Source organism: Adiantum capillus-veneris, chromosome 10 (genome assembly GCF_014529385.1).
Source record: "Adiantum capillus-veneris isolate H3 chromosome 10, ASM1452938v2, whole genome shotgun sequence".
In the NCBI taxonomy this organism is placed as follows: domain Eukaryota; kingdom Viridiplantae; phylum Streptophyta; class Polypodiopsida; order Polypodiales; family Pteridaceae; genus Adiantum; species Adiantum capillus-veneris.
In genome coordinates this window covers 23,724,224-23,741,162 of record NC_140940.1, presented here as the reverse complement: position 1 = coordinate 23,741,162, position 16,939 = coordinate 23,724,224, and the positions used below count along the sequence as shown (strand labels likewise).

The window sequence follows — 16,939 nt, the reverse complement described above, 5'->3', positions numbered from 1 at the left end:
GGGTCGATTCACCAGTGCTTTTGCAATTTCAGCTTGAACCCGCATGTAGATCTCCATCTGTTTTGTGTCCTCCTCCTGCTTTAGCTTGAACATTCTCTCGCCATGGTCACGCAGGTCCTTCGCCATTCTCTCTTCATGTTCGCGTCTCTCTTTGTCAATAACCTTCATCGTGTCCGACATCCCTTTCCAACCATCCCCTAGAGTGCGAGCAAAGGTCTCCAATGAAGCACGCTTAGGCTCCTTCACTTTTTGTGCTTTAACGCCCTGCCCCAAATCCTCGTTGCTATTCTGAACTGTTGTGCCATCGATCCTCTCCCCTGTCGTGCCACCGACCTCCCCATCATCATCTAAATCCACCTTCTCCTGCCCTGCCTCTCCATCTCCCTCACCATCCTCCTCAGGCACCACTGGGTCTGTAAGCCAGAGAACTATCAAATGCACCTGGAATGCCCACACATCTTGGAGTTGTTGACCATAATGTGTCAAGCAACTCAAAATACTCCCAAGTTGAACGCACCCCTCCTATGACAGTCGTCTTTCCCTTTTCCTTTGTATATTTTTTTTCGCAAGGTGTCTATTTTGTTCTTTACTTGCTCGCAGGTATAGTCCATCTCCACCTCTTTATTCAATTGAGCAGTCACCTCATCCCAATCTTTTGGTCTCAGATTACCCTTCCTTACATGCACCCACCTCTCTTCGTAGTGCTTAATGCATGATGGAGTAGGAACATCTGACCACTTTGCATCGACTTGTCGGGCCCTCTCCCTTGTTTTGCGACCCAACGCTAGACAAAGGTGTTGTGCTTTGGCTAGACACATTAGCAGCTGGAGATGGTCTCACGGTAGCGGGAGGCACTATGGATGGAGCAACTAGGGGTGGTCTAACAGTAGGGGGAGATCCTATAGCCACAGTGGAAACGTGAGCAGCATGGGGTGTATGAGCTACAATAGAAGCACCTGAAGAACCGTATTAGAGCCTTGGGCAATGGGAGAGGGACCACGAACTGAACAAGTACGTGTGAAAGTACTGGCAATCGGTGAAGGGCTGACACCAAAAACCTGCACAAACGGAGCCGATCATGCACCAATAAGCAGTTGCATGGGAGCCCTAGGAGCTAAGAGTTGGGCATTTGGAGCAATAGGCTGCAAATTAGGGGGGCGACCAAGAGTCACAGCCACAGGGAGTGTATGGGGATCATAAAAAGTTGCACTATGGTCTTGGGAGTCCCCGATGGAATCATTAACTTGAGAATCTAGCCAGTTTTCGTCCTGAAGCATACTCATAAAGCTCGCATCACTCCCCACTCGCGGGCTCAAGATCACGTCCTCTTCCCTAGACTCACTCTCTTCGTGAACGCTATTTGGCCTAGTGCCCTCCCACGACCGTTTTGGAATGCGGACATTAAAATGGCTCATTGTTCACCATGGCACCCACACATCCGTCCAAGTCACAAAATGTTGTGCAATAAACCAATTTTTAATATTGAGTGTGTGTTTGTGAGAGACAATGAAACCAGACTTCATATTAAGATTTATTCATTGTGTGTGTGTGTGTGTAAGGTGCATAACAACTTAACAAATTGGCAAGCTGGTGGCAATACAATATCATGAAAAATGTATGTGTAACTGAGAGAATCCATTGCATTTTTAATAGAATTTGTTGAACAGCATGTATCCTTTAAGTATCACCAGAAATATTCAAATTGTGTATGAGAGACTTCATAACCATTTGGTAAGCAACTATGGAAAGCAAAAAGAATATCACCAATGAAGATTGTATTTGTGGATGTATATAAGCTTCATCTGTTAAACAATTCTAATGGGAGAAAACTTCAATGGAAACTTTAGTTAGTCTCTTGAAACGCAATGATAATATGCAGCTTGAAAATAAAGTGAGCTACTCACTAAAACAAGCACTCATAATAGGCAGCCAAATAACGACTGAAGACATGTTACGCCAAAAATATAAAATGAAGACAACAAATTGATTGAGATGAGTTGGTAACCTGGCGGCCCTGGCCTTGCAATCAGTGGGAGCTCGCAACGATGGATTGTGGGCGTTGCAGTAGGAGCAATATTCGTCCAATCCTCCTTGTTACAGGAAAACACAGAGCTGCGCTTATATGAGATCCTAATTACGACTTAAACCCTGAGCTAATAATCTACACTAGTAGGAAGGCTGAAATAAAACTGCTATAATGCTACTAAGGTATTGTAGTAGAATGAGCTTCAGGCTGACGACATGCAATCACAAAATTAATGCAAGCTGGAAATGGTGCGCTTTATATCGTAAGAGCTGTGCATGCAAGATAAAGCACTACCCTGGAAAAAGAAGCTTGACTTGCAATCACAGAACTGCACGAGCTGCATGCGCTATGGAAGGTTGACGAAGCTGGGGAAGAAAACAATTGCGGGTGCGCATGTGGAGTAGCCGCGAGAGGAGGGGAAGGCCGTTGGCAAGGCGCACGCTGATTGGTTGGAATGAATGCGCACGAGCTGGATGGAAGGGGTGAGGGTTGGGCTACAAAGGCTAGCCGGCCATTCCACGACCAAAAAAAGCATGCGCCACGTAGACACATGCTCCTGTAAGATTCTGTTTGGTTGGCTGGCCGTCGCCTTGTGCTGATGCTGTGTGTGTGTGTGTGTGTGTGTGAGAGAGAGAGAGAGAGAGAGAGAGAGAGAGAGAGCCAATACATATATGATATACTAGTAGTATGTCCTAACGATTTCAAAAAAATCTGAATTAAAGTGATCCAAGCGTTTGTTGTGGCTAATTAGATGCAAGGTTAAACTCTGTGACATTCTCTTCCAATCTCTTCCAATGCTCATAAAACACGTAATCTCACCTATAAATTTTAAGATTTACCTCTAAATTTTAAACTTGAATATGAGAAAATCTATAAAATTTAGTGTAAAAACTTTCAAATTTTGTCCATTTATTTTTAAAATTTCTCATAAATAGGTTTGTCAAGTTTTTGGAAAAAAGTTTTTTTTTGACAATGCTCTTCTCCCTCACTTTCTTCTCAAGGTGGCAATATTCTCTATGCATCCATAAGGTAGTGCCAAAAAACCACGGGGTTCTTTTATATGGAGCTTGGTCTACAAATGTAGCTAGGTGAACATGAGATTGAAAGTGAGGAAAAGCAAACATTGATGAGTTTCAACCATCCAACATGCTCATTGACTCTCAACTCTGTCTTTTCCTCTCTCTAAGATTTTGTGCGTATGTATGTGTGTGTGTGTGTATGTGTGAGAGAGAGAGAGAAAGAGAGAGAAGGGAGTATCATGTATGAGATACTAATCTTGAGATCCAAGATTGCATTTCACTACAAGAGGTTGTGTGCTCTTGTGACGCTATTAGCGACGGAAATACACTAGGTTTTTATAACCTCCGGCGTCGCTAATAGCGTCGCTACGAGAGCGTCGTTATATGCGTCGCTATAAACGTCGCTATATAGAGACGTTCATAACGACGGTTATAGCGACGTTTACACAGAAGTCTATAGCGACGTTACAGAGCCATAAATAGCGACGGTTATAGAGACGCCCGAGAGAATTTTTTTTTGGTGACAGGGCATTGAATGCCATGCTACCCATCAACCATATTGTACTTGATTCACTTTTTTAAAAAAGTGCAAGGGTAGATAATAGACCCAAAATAGTCACCCACAAAACGCATTGTTTGCAAAATTGACAAGCGTAAAATTGACAATTGTACACATCATAGGCAAAATGAATTGATTGGCAAATGTAATAATGACAATTGTACAACATCATAGGCATAAAGAATTGATTGGCAAAATGAACTGCGGTGACAAATGTACTAATATACATGATTCAAAAAGACGTATAAAATTCGTCTCATGATACATAAGCTATGAGAAACCCTAAACTAATGCTATCTAGCTACGGCTAAACTGACGTCGTCTAGTCAGACGTCTCATCGCGTCCAAGCGGTGTATTTGTCGGATTCTACAAAAAAGACAATAAGACAGCTTTCAGTAAGTATAAACATATAAGGACATTTATAAAACAATACAAAAAATAGAAAAGAGTAAACCCTAATACTAACCATGCCGCCGCGAGAACTGAGAATGTCCATCAGAGCGTTTAAGCCCTTCCTGCCTGCGTACTCGCGCTCGTACGGTGTGGGATCACGTCCTGTCATCGACCACTGTCAAAACATACAAAGAATTCATTATGTTAGAATTAAAAAACTCATAAACCCTAAACTATCGAACATAAAGAGCAATGTGAAAACACTTACAAAATCGACCTCAAATGATACCCATCCACCACTCCCCAAGTGGTGCGAGCTCCCTGCCTCTACTCGCGCTCTGGCTACATCCTTTTGTTGCTTCCACTTGTCGGGATTCTCGCGCGCTGCTTTCTTCGCATTCTTCCAATCTTCTTTGGCCAGCCAATCTGGCCTGTTCCACCCATGCTTGATTGCTTTTTGTACTTCGGAACGCTTGTGTTTGCAGTATTCGCGCATTTGAATCTTCATAAGGTCTTCATTGAAGCGCTGATCCCGTGTTGGAACGGAAAACTCATCATGAAGTATGCTGATGACTCTGTTTTTTAAATCACTTGATACTTCACTCCATTTGTTTAGTATGTAGTGTCTAAACAGCTGAGAGCAAAGACTACGCATGCACGAGATTACCTTCTTGCCGTCATCATCCATGATGATGCCGCCGCTGAAGTCGACGGAGTAAGGCAAGCCCTCTGGCCGGTGACGCGTGAACCTGGGTGTCCCGGCAGGGGTCTCTAGCGGCATGTCGATGGGGGTACGGACGTCAGGTGTCTCCACCGACGTCTGGGCCCCGAAGCGAGGAGTGTCGAGTGGGGTGGCTCCTAGCGGAGTAGGTAGAGGTGTGTAGCTGCTAGGAACAGTCAGCCGTGCAAAACCTGGCGTAGATGGCGATGCTGTGGCTGGTGTGGGGGCGGGCAAAGAAGGGGAGGGTAAAGAGCCTCGTCGAACATGAGGCGGTGTGGAGGCATTGGTGGCGGAATCCCCACAACAACCACCACCGCCACCACTAGAGCGCCGGTGTCTAGATGAGTGTGAAGCTCGTCTCGTCGACGCCGAAGCTTCGGAGCGCGCCGAATGCTCCGAAATAGAGGGAGATGCGGATGGAGTAGGAACGCGCGATGATGCGCCAGAGCGATGACGCTCCACGTACCACTGTCTCTGCTGCAGTGACAAAGAAGAAAGAAACTCCTCATCATCCATACCTGCATTAAACACACGAATATTTAAAATTAATATTGAATGAATAGAGTAGACAATGACGTAAAGACCATTAAATACAATGACGTAATGACGCATATAAATACAATGACGCAATGAATTGAGTGATAGAAGAGGCAAGTCAAAAACTCAGAATTTTCAATCAAAAGATGTGAGCGCGAGTAGAAAAGAGCGTTATACACCATGGAAGGTACTTAGAGAGCCAGAGCTTTTACAACACGGAGCAAAATTGTTCAAATACAATATTTGTGGCTTTAAGTGATCTCTCTCTCATCCTCGCATAACTCAGCATAACTTCCTATATCTATATAAAGCTCTCCATTTAAACACATATCCTCTGTTTCATTTTGTAGCTCCTTTGCATGCACCCCATATAAATTAGTAGCATCTTGATGCTCGTCTGGCACCACCGCAGCGGCTTCTGATTGAGCATCTTCTCTGATCTCCTCCATTGATGCAGTTGTGATTGGCACATGGTAGCCTTCATACGTCCTTGCACTACGAGGGGCTACCTCTATGACGTACCACCAGTTTGATGTAGACTTTGTAGGATGAAATATTACCTGCCAGAGCCACATAACTTACATGAGAGCTTTCAAGCACATAACTTGTAAAAGGGGGATGTTAACTATTTACATACTTACTTGTTCACAATGCTCGGGTAGTACGAAAGTGTCTCTTAGGTCAGTCCATTTCTTAGTAGAATCCACCTCAAGAAAACCAGACTCTCCTCTACGCACAATAGCGTTGTGACTCTCCATGATTATCTTGAACCATTGCACGTCGAACAAGTCGACAAAAAATCCTCTGTAATCGATCCTCAAAATCTCTTGCAGCGTGCCGAAGTAAGTGAGTTCCGCCACCACAGGATCTGCATCAGAGGAACGTCGTAGACTAGACTGTTCAAATTTTGCCATGATTCCACAATCTTGAGTAAAACGCTTTTTGTCGATTCGTTCCACCCTAAAATGTCGACCTTTACACCATGCTGCTGTGTATGACTTATACTACAACGAACAAAGGTTATGAGTGGCCGTTCAAATGTTTAGAAATAAAGTCACTAGCTAGTCGTACATTGCAAACTTACCTTGGTCGTGCAACCCCGAGAGTACTCCTACTCTTCCTCAGTCACTTCGTCACCGCATTGTTGTGCGCTTTTCAATTGGTTGTGCAACCATCTTAAGCTCATGAAGGTTGGTAGGCTCTCCAGAACCGTCGGATAGTGCATCGGTGGTCGTCTTCCCCGTCTCCACTCGATTCGTGCCCTTTGTCGCTCTTGCTTTGCATCCTCATATTGTGAAATCCACTTTTGCATCACTGGATTGTGAAGCATGCAAAATCGGTTGATTTTAGCCTCTAGATCTTCCGTCATCTTCTTCTCAACACCGAGATTGCACATGACAATCCCAGATATGCGCTCATCATCTATGGTTCGCCATAGCGTGTCCCGGGCTTTATCAAATCCGTCTAGCCACTCTCCAATGTACACTAGGGACTCTGATACCAACCAACTTTCTGCCATGCTACCCTCCGGACGTGCCTTTTGATGCACATATCCCTTAAGCGTTTTCATGAAACGTTCTAAGAAGAACATCCATCTGGAATGAACTGTGCCAGCTATTTCCACCTCACCAACTATGTGAACAAGAAGATGCACCTGAATGGTTAGCATGGTAGTAGGAAAATGTTTCTCAAACATGCACACAAGCTCCGCAGCATTTAGTTTGGCGAATGGTATGGAGTCTACGTTGATCTCCTTTTGTGAGATCCATTGCACCAGCTTTGCAAGTTTGTAGATTGTGTTACGGATGTCGAAAGACAAACATCCCTCAATGGCAACCGGTAAAATAAATTGTAAAGTATGTGCAGCATTAATGATATTAAAGTCCACATTTTATGCAATGATATTAAAGTCCACTATGAACGTACCTGACACATTTTATGCCAATCGTGTGACTTCAAACCGGTAAGCTTTCCTTCTTTAGTAAAACACGTTCGGAGCGAGTGCATTACGCCAGTGGGGGTCCGCAAGATCGAATGGTCTCTATTACTTTGCGTTCTTGGGCTCCTGTGAAAATCCATGGTGCTTTAGGGAGTTTTATCGATCCATCAGACGCTGTTTGCGGCCAATATTGCTCCATACGATCCACATTTCTAAGGTCAACTCTTGCTCCCAAAGTATCTTTCTTACCGGTCAGATGGTCCCATAGTAGATTACCCACATTCTTGAATATGTGCATTGGATCGAGCAAGTGATTGATCATGAGTCGGGGCCAGTATGGTAACTCGTACCATAGAGATAGTCTCTTCATCCCTGGAGGCAATCCTTCATCGCACATCTCCTTCTGCTCTAACCATGCTTGTGCAGACATCCTTGGTGGCTCTCTTCCCAAAAAGCCGTCGTGTAACACATGATTCTCTGGAAGATACGCTTGATGACCTTCGTAGATTTGCTTCTTCAGTGAGGGCGCCCTACGTGCATTCAGTCTAGGTCCACATGTGACACATGCTCTGTATCCGCTTGTTTGAAGCCCTGCATGTATACACATGATAATAGATCAACTATGGGAAAAAACAAGATTTACAGTGTCTAAGTGAGGAGTGTCAATAGATCACCTGAGCATTCTGTTAGCCCGGGATAGTCATGCATGGTCCACATTAGAATGCCTCTGATCAAAGCATTCTGTCGTCCTGTGTGTCGGCTCATATCCACCACCTCTATGCCAATCCACAATTGTTGTAGCTCTTCCAATAGTGGACGAAGATACACATCCATATTCCCCACTTTATATCGCCCTGGCACAATCAAGCTTAGCCATAGGTGCCCCTTCTTCGTAGTCAACCACGGGGGAATGTTGTAGTTGACGATGACAACGGGCCATACACTGTAAGATGTTGATCTTTGACCAAATGGATTTATGCCATCCATAGCCAGGCCTAAGCGCAAATTTCGAGCTTCCCTGGAAAAATCCGACCATGTTCCATCTATATGTTTCCAGGCTGCGCAATCTGCAGGAATTCGTAGCACACCATCCGAAGATTTATTCTCCTCATGCCATGATGCTAGGGCGGCCATGGACTTACATTCGAAGAAATGCTTGATGCGAGGAAGCAGAGGAAAATGTCGCAAAACCTTTTGTGGAATTTTTGTCCCGTGGAGATCTACTCGATATCTTTCGGAATCACATTTCGGACACTTCTCCATGTCTATGTATTCCCCTCTGAAAAGAATGTAGTCATTAGGACAAGCGTGGATAGAATTGTAATCCATCCCCAAGTTTTGCAAAATATTTCTTGCTTCATCTCGGGAATCTGGCATCACATTTTCAGCTGGTAGTATGTGCTCTTTAAGCAATCTACACAACATAAAAATACGATACAGTCATGTAAAAATCTATCAGATCATTATACATTTAGAGTTTTATTAAAGTAAACTAATTGTAATAGATCACCTGAAAAGCGCTGTGACGCTAGTGTCACTCTATCCAAACTTTGCCTGCATGTTGAGAAGAACCAGGAGTGCTTTCAATCTAGACATACGTGCTCCATTATACAATGGCGTATCGGCTTCACTTTTCATATCATCATAGATAAGCCTTTCTGAATCGATGATCGTCTCGATCATTTCATCAATCTCGGGCTCAAACATTGCCTCGTTGGGAATGTGCTCTGCATGATCATCCCCCGAGCTGTCAGAGGCTACATCTTGTGGCCTCACATATGCTGCTTGACCAAAGCACCTGCGAACACGTCTATTGGGTTGCAAGATTGCTGCTTGTTGGCCAGCGTCAGAGTCCGACGAGTTATAATTGGCAACAACTCGATCTATAATAGATGGATCGAACTCGCCAAATTCGTGAACGTGCTGCAAAGAAACACGTCTTGTCCGTCGCACAACATGCTTGCATTGATTACAAGGACATAAGACCCTCGTTGAGAGATAGGTGTTTCGGTTGGACGGTCCCACATCCTCGTCACTACTCATAATGAGGATAAAAATCTTATAACCTGGACAACAAATTTAATATTCTATTGGCATTCTTCGTCTTATCTCTCTCTCTCTCTCTCTCTCTCTCTCTCTCTCTCTCTCTCTCTCTCTCTCTCTCTCTACCTCACATTCTCTAGTCATGTCCAATCCCCGCACACCTCGGTCTAGAGGTGCACGGAGATCAGAACCACCGGGTTATAATCTCGTCTTTATTGGTCAATACCTATATTTGTGGGTACAAGAAATCTACAAACCCACGTCTACATGATACTGCATGTAGTGGACAAAACCCCTTTGCCTCTTCTCTAGCTGTAGCACTTCACAACATCTTAACATCTTTTCACAGTAGATCTTTTCACTGTTCGTCTAACTCTAAACCCTAAACCGTAATTAATTCTTGCGTGGACTCGATCTAACGTAAATAAGCGTAAATCTAAATAAACGTAAATCTAACTAAAAATAAACCTAAATCTAATTTAACGTAAGTCTACATCTAACCTAATCTTTAACGTCTTTTGGGATAGTTTCCTACGACGTTAAAACTCTCTTCTTCTTGTGTGTGTGTGTGTGTGTGTGTGTGTGTGGGTAAACCTAAATAAACCTAAGTCTAATCTAATATAACATAAATCTAAATCTAACGTAAATTATGTTATATTAAAAACAAAGAACTAAACTAACAGGGATTATAAGAACCTTAAAACTGATTTAACACATAATTTTTCACATAACTCGGCAAGAGTTGGCATTCTCATCACTAAAGATGTGAGAGTTAACTTCCGGCGGTGACGCTGCCTCATCTCCATCCACATCTGATGACAACAATTGGCCCTTTAGACCGTTCTTGCTCTTGTTACTAACTTTGAAGTTGTTGTTGAATGACTAGAGGTTGTCTAGATGGTCATTGTGTCGGGGATGTAGTGACTCTTGCCGCCCTGAAGATCCACCTTCTTCCCTATCTTCTGAAGACATTTCACCAGTACTTTTGGATCGACGGAGCCCACCATGAGTGAAGGCAGCAATACCCTATATTCCACTGAGGGCTTTCTTCACCCGCTTCATGCAGGCATCGCAGTCTATGGAGACCTAAATCTAATCTAATATAACGTAAATCTAAATCTAGCGTAAATAAACGTAAATCTAATAAAAAATAAACCTAAATCTAATCTAATTTAACTTAAATAAACCTAAATCTAATTTAACGTAAGTCTACATCTAACCTAATCTTTAACGTCTTTTAGGATAGTTTCCTACGACGTTATAACTCTCTTCTTCTTGTGTGTGTGCGCGTGTGTGGATGTGTGTGCCAATAAAAAGAGATAAATGGTATAACCTTTCTATCACCCATGCCAAGTATGATAGATTGGTTATGCCATTTCCCTCTTGAATAATAGGTCTTGAGTTCAACTCCTCGTCGGCTAGATCTTTAGGTCTTTTAATTTTAATTAGTTTCCTACGACGTTAAATTAGTTTCTCTCTCTTTCTCTCTCAATGTGTGTGTGTTTTTTTGTTTATGCATATTTTCTCTCTCTTTTCCTCTCTCAATGTGTGCGTTTTTTGTTTATGCATGTTCTCTCTCTCTTTTCCTCTCTCAATGTGTGCGTTTTTTGTTTATGCATGCTCTCTCTCTCTTTTCCTCTCTCAATGTGTGTGTGCATTCTTTGTTTATGTATGTGTGTGTGTGTTTTTGTTTATGTTTGTACTCTCTCTCTCTCTCTCTCTCTCTCTCTCTCTCTCTCTCTCTCAAAAACACTATCTGTGTGTGTGTATGTGTGTGTGTGAGAGAGAGAGAGAGGGAGAGAGAAAGAGGGGAAGGGAACATGAGAGTGAGGAGAGGGAAGGAGCATACCTGGCTCTCCTTCCTCTCCTCGTGTGTGTGTGTGTGTGTGGAGAAGGAAGAGAGAGAGAGAGAGAGAGAGAGAGAGAGAGAGAGAGAGAGAGAGAGGGAGCGAGAGCGTTACCTGCTCCTTGCTTGAGGGCGCCGAAAAACTCAGATCTGAGATCTGAGTTTTTGGGCGCTCTCTGTTATTTTTTTAGCCCAGTCGGCGTCGTTATGAGCGTCGCAAATTTCTTTGTAAATTTGCGACGCTCATAGCGACGTCGGGATTTTTTTTTTTGAGCGTCGCTGTGTGAGCGTCGCTAATATGAATAGCCTCTTGTAGTGTTTGTGATAGGTGCATTTGCAGTGGGAGCAATCAATTGTGCAGTGGTTGATATTGGCATGGATCATAGGGGCACTTTGCAACGTATGATGAGATACCTGTGGAATGTGTGCGGCTTTGGTGAGGAGTATGTGATCGATCGCTCTATACTTCCTTTACAATTCGATTTGGATGCACACAAATTTAGTAAGCCAGTGGGCGTTGACTGAGGTCATACTTGATGATGAACTTGTTCAAGTTTTGTATGGTTTCCTTTTGTTTCTCCCCTCACGATCACATTGGTCTACGTGGGAGGTTGTTGGGGTAAAGCCCCATGTGGCCGGTTAAGCTAGCGTCCACCCACTACACTTATTCTTTTATGTACATAATAGAATAAAGGGGCTCACATCCCGCTCACATATTCATAGTGAGTGTTTAACATTGAGTAGGGTTATGGTTTATAGTAGAGATTGTACTTGAATTTTTGCTCAGTTTTGAGGGAAACTATGCCACATTTTTCCCACATTCTCACCATGGTTTATGTGTATCCACAGTTTGCTCTTTGATGGTTTAGTGGTCGAGTTTACTCCCACTCTGGCAATTATCTGCAGTTTTTTGGTTTGCAGTTTGCGTTGAGTTTTTGGCTCATTTTGCAAAGGAAACTCTGTTCATTTCTCCCCGTCTTAAAAGTTTGCAGTGTTATGCCATCTTTTATAGTGGTCGATATATTCCCACTTTGAAAGTGATCGAGTGTTTACTCTCACTTTGACAGGTTTTGTCAGCTTGGACATAGTTTGGTGTTCTTGTAACCACTCTCACAGGATTGAGGATTGCGTATGCTTGTGTGGCTACAAATAGACAGTCACACATTTCACAAGTTTTTTGTAGGAAGTTTCTTTTGTGGGATGTGTTTTGGGCTACTTTTCTCTCTACTTGTGTACATGGTTATGCGCTTTACGCTCGGTTGAGCAGTTTGTCCCAGTTTATGCTTGTATATAGCAGATTGTGGAGTTGTTTTACGCATATATGAGCATCAGTTTTGATGTTTTTGTTCATGGTTTTCATGATTGTATAGTGGTTGAGTGATCTCCCACTTTGTTGCCACTTTGACATTTACTTATGGCAGCAGACATGTGTGACAGTGAGAGACGACGGTCTAGTTCTTGCAAATACTTGCGTTGTTGGCATTGTGGTCACACAAGGCACAATAGGCGCCGTTGTTTCATGCGTATGAGACAGTAGCAGAGATCTATGCATGGTGCACATGAGGTTTTGACACATGCTAGAGCAGTGGGCTCATATGCCAGTGATGGTGATGTCACATTTACCTTTAGCGTTCCTCCTGATTACATGTCTTTGAGCAGTGACACTTCTTCATGTTGCTTTTGAGATGAGGATGCAATTTTCCATGTCACATCGCATCGTGACTGGTTTAGCACCTTCTCTAGTGGGAGTTTTGGTTGTCTACACTTGGCCGATGGTTCGACGTTTGACATTGCAGGTGCAGGAGACGTTTGTTTGTCTTTGCCCAGTGGTGCATCATATACGCTACGACATGTGTGCTACATTTGACATTGCAGGTGCAAGAGACGTTTGTTTGTCTTTGCCCAGTGGTGCATCATATACGCTACGACATGTGTGCTACGTTCCTTAGCTTCGACAGAGCTTCATCTCAGTGAGACAGTTAGCAGACTTTGGGTGTTAGATACTACTTAGAGAGTAGTCTTTCCAAATGCATTGTGGTTCATTAGTGATTGCTAGAGGAGCCCGCAGAGGTCTGGATCATCCTATGCATGTGTCTGAGGTTCGAGACGACATAGTCTCGGTTTTGTTGCTGACATGCTTTGAGCAAGAGACGAGACGTGTCTCCTTCGCGAGTGAGCTCCACCATACTCACGAGACAAAGTATTTAGCTGTGCAGGGCATGCCAGTAGACTCTATAGAGACAGAGGTAGAGTGGTAGTGCTCTAGTGAGACACATCAGGTGTTGTCAGAGTTTGTGCAGGTAGAGGTACAACAGGTCTGTTTCCTAGAGACACAGACAATGATGACAGATATGGAGTTCTTTGATATGCTCATGCTAGAGACTGATGAGTTGATACCAGGGCACATGGTTCCACCTATAAGTGAGAGAGACATAGCCATCCTAGTGTCGGTGTTGACACATCCATATGCGCTGGGTAGTCCTAATGATGTATTGTTTGTCTTGCAGATAGCACAAGAGAGACGAGTACAACCAGGTTTGTGCAGATTTTGTCAGCGTTCGGGCGTCTCATGTTCGACTTGTTAGTATCGAGGCCTGATCTAGCAGCTACAGTGGGAGCATTTGCAGCAGGAATTGTCAGTCATGCGATGACTGACATTAGCATGATGCATAGTGGAGTTTTGCAGACCATACAGAGTAGTTTGCGAGATCTCCATGTAGACTCTAGTGTAGGTATGCACACTCTCTTGCCATGAGAGCCGATACGACTGCATGTAGATCAACTGAGCGAGCCAGTGGGTGTAGGTTGAGAGATTCTCTCACATGTTTTGTTATACATACTAGTAGTTTAGCTAGTAGGACCCACTTATCAACACATTCACCTTAAGTGGGAGATTGTTGGGCTATAGGCGTCTGTGCCTTGCCCGTCCACCCAGGCTATGGGTGTTCGCCCACTGATACCTTATTCTTGTGTACATATATGAAGAATAAGGGGCAGCTCATAGTAGAGTCTTGCTCCACCCACCCACTATGTACTCTCTCTTTCTCTCCTTCCCACATGCACACTACACTGTGCATGCATGCATCCACGTGTTTAGAGTCCTCTTTAGAATAGTTTAGTGATTTAGCGAGCTAGTGGCTGTAGGTTGAGAGAGTCTCTCACATGTTTTCTTGTACATACTAGTAGTTTAGCTAGTAGGACCCACTTATCAACACATTTGCCTTTAAGTGGGAGATTGTTGGGCTATAGGCTTCTGTGCCTTGCCCGTCCGTCCACTAATACCTTATTGTTGTGTACATATACAAAGAATAAGGGGCAGCTCATAGTAGAGTATTGATCCACCCACACACTGTGTACTCTCTCCTTCTCTCCTTCCCACATGCACATCACACTATGCATGCATGCATCCATGTACACACACTCTTCAATAGGCAAAACAGTTCTAACAACAACAATCCTTGCAGTGATACCTGCAACATCCTCAACATTGCCTACATCCTCAGAACCAGGATGTACATCAATGCCCTGCACAATATTCCAAACACCCTTTGACACAAGGACATGTTGCATCATATAAGCCCACATAGGGTAATTGTCCCCATCCAATCTATCCTCAACAACAAACATCTTGAACATATCTGTGTTGTTGTCAGCCATGGAAAATGCTACACCTGATATAAAAACTTCCCGAAAAAAGGGAAAACAAAGTTGGAACAACTGACACGTGCTAAATAGCACAAACCGTAGAAGAGACCTGTTATCAAAAAATGGCACTGATAGAAATTTTGCACAGAATTACAAAATAGCTTGCACAGTACTGCCTGGAGTGGAGATGAAGGCCGAAAATTGTTTGTTGACCTGCTTACGCTCGCCAAACCTCACAAAAATAAGAGAAAGTGAGCAAGCGTGTGCTGGAGCTATTGGCGACTAAGCCCGAGAGGACGCAACCTACTCTGATACCAATTGTTGGAATTAGGGTTGTAGGAAAACACACACAACATGGAGAAGACGAAGGAAGCCTAAGGCACACAACAGAGAGTGTATTACTTAGTGTACAATTGAAAGATAAGATATGTAATGGAATTTGCCTATTCAATTTGAGAATAGCGGAATTTAATGAGAGTACTTTCAAGAAATGATTTTGTGAGCATAGCGGGTAGACATAATTGAAGATAGCAACATAATCATAGCAATTAGTTAACTTGGCATAGACAATACTTTTGCAAGAGAGAGAGTTTAGAGAACATGACAACAGTTGAGGACCGGATTTATGTGGAGCCGGTCCCCCCTCCAATAGGCATTTGTATTATGATTTCTCCCATAAAGAGAGACTTGTTACAATACAGTCTTTGTGTTCCTTGTGACCTAGGTGATGCCATGAAGATGGAAGGCTTCATGCACCACAAACATAACATAAACTTGAAGAAAGCTTTAACTATCCCAAGCCTCAATCCCAAGACCTCAAACACCTTCGAAGGTGGAGAGAGCTAGCAAGGAATGAGGGTAGGGAAGAGGAAGAAGAAACATTTCGTAGGAGAAAGAATTAGTTCCTCACTTATCATACTCTTGTTGCTAGCATACATAATAGCATAGTAATGAAGAAGAAGGAGATGGAAAGCTTAAGCATTGAAGCATGGCTCTTGGTTGGATTTGCACTCCATAGCCAAGAGTGTTGGTGTAGGCTCTCAACCTCTACTTGCTTGGAGAGGGAGCTCTTGCACCTTGCATAGCACACAATGAGAGTGATTGTGAGTGTGTGTGGGTGAGTATACCCCTCAAGCAAGGCCCTAGCTAGCTTGGGTCAACCCCCCCTTGTAGCTCATGCTTGAAGCTCATTGGACCCCTCCAGGCCTAGCCAATCACAAGCAGGAGCCATTACAAGCAACATGGGTAGCCTTGGGACAAGTGTCCCCCTTTCCCCTTTGAGAGAGAGGACTTGATAAATGAAAAATCAATTAGATAATTCAAGTAATTTATCATTGGACCCCTTTGAAGCTTAGCCAATAGGCTTCAAGCAACACATGAAGGTAACATGGGTAGGGGCCTGACATGTGTCCTTGCTGCCTCTTCAAGTTGGGGCTTCCCTTGTGTGTGTGAGTGGGTGTTCTCTCTCTAGCTCCTAGGAAAAGGGCTCGCCCCCCCTCTTGTAGGAATGATTTTGACTTTAGGTGATCAAGCACCTTACTCATCAAGCATGACAAAGCACTTGAACTAGGGGGTGTTCCCACAAGCATCTCAGGCAAGCTTCTCAAGGCACCTCAAGTACCTTAATCATGCAGCAAGTCAAGCACCTCAAGCATGGAGCCAGTCAAGCACCTCAAGCATCTTAATCAAGAACCTCAAGCATGACAAACACCTCAAGCACGACAAGCACCTCGAGCTTGGGCCGGGTTCCCACCTCAAGCTCAGCCCTAGCTTACTTAAGGTCAAAGGACTTTTTACATACATTTATTGGAGGTATTCAATGAAGCTAACCCTAAGGTCTTATGCTCCATTGGTTAGCCTTGCTCTTTGATAGACCATCTCCCTTTTGGGCCCCTTTACCATTGGCCCCGTGTTGAGATAGATCTATAAGCACACACCTATATCTTAACACTTGTTCCCGTTTATTCTCCCATATTAAGTGATCAATTTAATATGAGAAAATCATTTGGGTTAGTTAGATATTAGATTTTATGACATTACCTCTCTCTTGAAATCATAGTCGTCCTCGACTATGAGGTAGAATAGATAAAGTCTTAGTCATTAGTCAATCGTACTTAGCGGGTAAAGGATCCCTTTTTACCCTACGACATCTTTCCAAGATGGATGACTAATCCATTTGGTGCTTGGGAGACATAGCTGCCGCAAGCATG

The 16,939-nt window shown here is 43.6% G+C and overlaps 1 pseudogene; it reads right to left on the bottom strand.

Moving 5' to 3' along the window:
* Window positions 1-242: 242 nt before the first annotated feature.
* LOC147448551 (uncharacterized) lies at window positions 243-1,100 on the bottom strand (annotated as a pseudogene).
* Between the last annotated feature and the right edge of the window lie 15,839 nt (window positions 1,101-16,939).